Source organism: Myotis nattereri (genome assembly GCF_964212035.1).
Source record: "Myotis nattereri genome assembly, chromosome: 10".
NCBI classification, from domain to species: domain Eukaryota; kingdom Metazoa; phylum Chordata; class Mammalia; order Chiroptera; family Vespertilionidae; genus Myotis; species Myotis nattereri.
Window position 1 is genome coordinate 46,414,216 of NC_138085.1, and position 5,624 is coordinate 46,419,839.

Below are 5,624 nucleotides of genomic sequence, written 5' to 3' on the forward strand. Positions count from 1 at the left end.
ATAGTTGATTCAGCAGACATTTAGTAAATAGAAGTTTGCCTTGTCTTGTAGAAAGTAGTTACAGAGAGGAGCCAAAGTTTCTTTTAAGCCTGAAGCTAAAATTGCCTTTATCTAAAAGTAATCTGCATATCACGGAGGCCCATCTTAGGGTGGCTTGTTCTGAACCCCTCCAAACACTAGCAGTCAAGGATCGCTGAGGGCCATTTGGAGTGTCCCTCAGATAAGGTCTTATGTTGTCCTCCAGCTAGTAAAAATGCCAACCAGCCAACCTGCAAACCTCAGGCGGCTGCTGTCCCAGGATTGAGCTGGCTGAGCCCTCTTTCTGGGCTGAACAGTGCAGCACAGGTTACACGGCTTTCCCGTTTCCATCAAACAATACCAGTGGCAAATGGATCAGGAGAGTGGGGACATATTTTCTTTAGAGCAGGCTTTGGCCAACTTTTTCCATAACGGACCAGATCATATGTTATTTGGGCTTTCTGGGACAAGAGGTCAACTCGATGATATGACGTAGGTTCTTATGTGGCAGAAGAGAAAACTCTGCCCTGCCCCACCGCCCATTCGCCGGGGGGGAGGGCGGGGGGTGGGTGGGTGGGTGGGCGGGGGTGCCATCCCCAGTGGTGGACAAAGGTGATGACCCGTTGCCATCAGATGGAGACAAAGAGCCACTGGCCTGATGGGGGTGGGCTTGATGGACAGTGGGGGAAGGACAGTTGGTTACCAGTCAGTTTCACTCTGCCAGTGTCATCTAGACCCTGGAGCACAAGTCCAGTCATCTCAGCTGGGGCCACTGGCCAGAGCGGAGCAACTCTCCCAGTTGCTGACTCCTGAGCTGGGACTCCATGCCTTGGTCCCCAGACGTTGCCAATAGCAAAGTCCCCAACATGTTTGTGGTGACCAGCACGGGCCCTGGCAGGGGTGAGATGTGACCCTTCCCCAGGGAGGCCGGCGCTGGGAGTGGGAGGCAGAACAGGGCCGGGGCTGCATGTGACTTTCGTGGGGTCTTGGTGCTTTTGCCTTCATGGGCCCTTCCTCCATTAAAACATATTAAAGATCATATTTCATAACTGTTGATCTATGGACCAATATAATCCAGACTGGATTCTATCCTTCTGATTTTAAAATATCTTTGTGGGTCCCTAAAAGTATTGGGGGTCATAAGCCCTGTATGTACTATGCTTAATGGGTAAGTCAGCCCTGATACAGGGGGAGGGGGCCACCCTGGCTTGGCTCACAATGCTGTCTTCTGGAGCAGTGTCGAAAACAAGTGGTGGGTTATGATTGGCTGGCCCCTGCTCTAGATGACCAAGATGAAATTAGCTGAGAGAATTTCCAATTTCCAATTGGTTCTCTTAGAGGGGCTTGGCTAGAGGCGAGGGGGACACCTAAGAAAAGACATGGTCAACCAAAGTGACTAGTAACCACTACAGAGAGTTAGATCTCTGCCAGGTCCTGCCCCCTAGCCCTCACCTTTTTTTCCCGAATGAAGTATCACCTGTGGAAAAGTACATAAAACATATGCACAACATAATGAATTATCACGAAGCAAACACTCATCCAGATCAAGAAACAGAACTTGCCAGCACTTCCAGCGGTCCCTCTTGTCCCCCTCCCGACCACTGCCCCCTCTGTCCACCTGAAGAGGGCACTGACCTGACTTCTCACCCTGTAGACCAGTCTCATTGCACCTACAGCATTGCACTCTGGCCTGGCCTCTTCCATCATGGCCCTGGTTGCTCTCGTGTTTCTGGAGGGACGGGATGTAGTTCACCTCCCCTCACAAGATCCCGGGGCTGCCCTTTGGTCACGAGATTGGTTCTCTTCGAGGGGCTTGGCTGGAGGCAAGGAGGGCCTGTGAGCCATCCCACCGCCCAGCCCAGGCTGCTCTGCGGACTAGAGAGAGAACAGTTTCACTGATGCTACAAAGCGCCTGGCAGCAAACCCAGATGCCTTGTGACGGGCACACGAACACCAGGAAAACCAACGTGAGCAGTGACGCTGAAGAAGGAGGTTCCTCTTGACCTCAAATCAATCCTATTGCCTCTGAGACTCATTAGCCTCCACCTATTAAAAAGAAGAAATTAATTTACAGGGCAGACATGTGTGAGTGTGAGTCAAGTCTCTTACCTGGAGCCCGCCTCCGGAGTTCAGGGCTGCCGCGTGCAGCGGTGAGGGCTGTGCGCCGCGCAACTCCAGGGGCATCCCTTACGCAGAGCACGGCGTGGACGGTGCCGCGTGGAAGTGCGCAGTGCGGTTAGCAGGGATGTCAGCAGAAAAAGTCGCCTGGATCCAGACCACATTTCAACTTAGCATGTGGTCTAGATACATAGACCTTCACTGCTTATACATGTTTGGGGAGGAGGCTCTTCAAATGTTAAAGTGTTCTTGTTAGCCCTATAATCAGAAATCCTTTTGCGGGAGGGGGGAAGGGGGGGGAGGGGGGGGTTCAGTAGGCTAGCTAGAATGATTGAGTCTGTATTTGGTGATCAAGAGGATTTTATAGGATCTCCTTTTGTGTGTGTGGGAGAACGCGTGTAGTGAAGGTGGGCGGTGATTACTTTTTGAACATCAATTCTCTGTATCTGGAATGCACTTATAAAAGGAAACAGTTAGATACTGTATATATGTGAGATGTCCAGAATAGGCGAATCCATACAAGCGGAGTAGATTAGTGGTTACCAGAGGCCCCGGGATTCTTCTGGGGGTGATGAAACTCCTCTGGAAGTAGATTGTGGTGGTGGTTGCACAACTCTGGATATACTAGAAGCCATTGAATTATACAATTTAAAAGGGTGAATTTTATGGTATGTGGATTAGATCTCAATAAAGTTATAATCTAAAAAAAGTGAAGAGACGCTCTTTGCTGACTTCAGGGCACCCCTGAAACTGTCCTCTCAAAGAAGGAACCCTCTGAGCTTCAGGCATGATTGTCTTTCTCCCTGAAGGCGGAGCCTGGGACCGCTGTGCCCTCAGACCTGAGGTAAGTGCATCTGTTACAAACCACCCTGAGAGCCCCCAAGCTCTCAGCTCAGTCTCGGGTCTTGCTCCAAATAATCCTAATTTGGCTAAAATCCCGCCCAACACTGATATATTATTTCAAAAACAACAACAAAAATCAGGTTTGAGACTCTGATTTGATACATTTTAGGATTCTCAGCTCTACTCTGAAAAGATGAAAAACCAGTGAGGACTCGTGGCTGTTTTCCTTTAAGAGGCGGAAGGTTGCTTTCAAATGAATTAAGAGCGTCCCTCTCCCTGTGCAGTCTCACTCACTGAGTGAGTAAAGGGGCCTGCAGGTGGAGGGTCCTGAGATTGGGAGGCAGACCAGAACCCCCACATCCCAGCCTGCCTTCGTCCACCCCCCACCCCACCCCCATCCTGAGTGTGATAAATAGGGTCAAATTTGGGCCAGGAGAGCACATTCCTCTCCAGAAGGCAGGGTATTGCTGGGAGCTGCTGCTTCCTGGATTGCAACTTGGGAGGATAGAGCTGAAGAGAGGAAGGCTCGAGCGGAGGGCTGCTTTTGTGAATAAGGGCATTCCAGTGCATCCTGACAATTGTTTATAAGGCCCAGTTCCTTCTAAGCAGTCGTCCAAATATTTTTAGAACACACGTTCAAAATGGGCCCACTCCCATACTACACAGGGATGGGTCAGCAGGGGAGTCCAGGATTGAAATAGATCTTCTGTCTCTTCATGAGCACGCCACTTGGGCCCGAACGCAAAGGGACGCAGGCTGGTTGGGAAACTTTCCTGCCACTCGGTGTCTGATTTGAGAGTCAAGGCTGACAGACTATGTTCCACGTACCAGGCGCCTTGTGGAACACTTTACATATATTAACTCTTTCCCTCTTCATAATAGCCTATGCCATTGGTACAATTATTATTCCCATTTTAAAGATGAGGAGACTAAGGCACAGAGAGGTTATGGTGCCCAGGGTCACAAGCAAGCAAGCAGCAAAGCTGGGACTGGACCCCAGGCTGTGCACGCTCCTCCTTGCTACATGGTTTATCCAGCGGTTCTCAACCTGTGGGTCCCGACCCTTTCACAGGGGTCGCCGAAGACCATCGGAAAACACATATATAATTACATATTGTTTTTGTGATTAATCACTATGCTTTAATTATGTTCAGTTTGTAACAATGAAATTGGGGGTCACCACAACATGAGGAACTGTATTAAAGGGTTGCGGCATTAGGAAGGTTGAGAACCACTGGCCACTATGCCATTTACAGATGCCATCGGAAGTTTCTCTGAACAGGCTCAGGTGACCCCGCAGGTCACTGCACACCTGAAAGAGGCAGCTTACAGAATTGCTCCTCTTGATATGGCCGTGTGAAAGCTGAACCAGCGAGTACTCCTCTCAGCCTCCAAACACTCTCCAGAACAGAATCAGGGCAGCTGCACGCCATGGTGGGAACCTAAATTTCATTAGCAACAAGCCCCATCAGGCCCTTGATCTGGGCAAACTCCCTCTTCGTCCCTTTGGGCCTCGCCCAGAAATTAAAATCATATTGTCTGTGCAGTATGAAGAGCTGGGAATGTCCAGGCCAGAATGAGGACTTGTTTCGTCAGGAGCCTGAGGGAGTGGAAACTAGCCTCAAGCGTGAGCTTGTAGGATAATCTCATTATGAGAGGTTTCTAAATTCCCTAATTGTGCTGGAATGTGGTGTCACTTAAAACGGGATTATACATAAAAGAATGGGCTGGGTGTGGTGGTGATGATGGCAGAGGCTCGGGCACTGCCGGATGCAGGGACTTGCTGAGTAATGCAGGCCCGTTGACCTAGTTGTCCTAACAAAACTTAACTTTATGGAGGTAGGTGGCAAAACTGCTCGCTTTTCGCAAGAGCCCTGCTAGTGTTGAATGGGAGACGCCCAGAAGCAGCTGGCTTTGCTCACCTGAGCGGGCCTACCTGCCTCAGGGGTCCTGCTGGCCAACAGCTAGAAAATAAGTCACCTCAGTCACCCACAGGTCCTTGCCTAGTAAGAGCTCCATCGGTATATGCCAGTCCAAAACACAAGAAAGGAAGAAAGGAACGCAGACCCTCGTAGAAACACTGTATTCATTGTTGAAGACTGCTATGTTTAAGGCAAATGTCACACCTACAAAACAGAGATGAACGGTACCGGAACAGTATTTACGACGACTTACAAGAGAGTCGTGGGGGAGACATCTTCAGACAATGAGAAAGTGGGACTTTTCCCAGCCAGGTCACTCCTGGTCTGATTGCTCTTGTGCACGGAGAAACAGACAGAAAAACAGCACCTACTCCCTCCCAGGGGAGGGGGTGATCACCGCCGGGAAGAACCCTGCTTCAGGCCGAGCTCGCGCTCTCTGTGCTGCGTTTCCAGGCACAGCACAGACAACGTGCAGTCACCGGGTCTCACTGCGCAGCTCTAACGTCCTCGTTTTGTGAAATTCACCCTTAGAAACAGGAAAATCAGGATGCCAGAGCCATTCAGCTTGCAGTTAGGTCACCTCTATCCACACTCAAACTTGCTTAGATTGGAGCTCAAACAACACACACACACACACACACACACACACACATATGTGTGTGCACATACAGCCATAAATCTGTGGAAGAGGGAAAGACGAAATACGCTAAAGCCTTAGAAGCA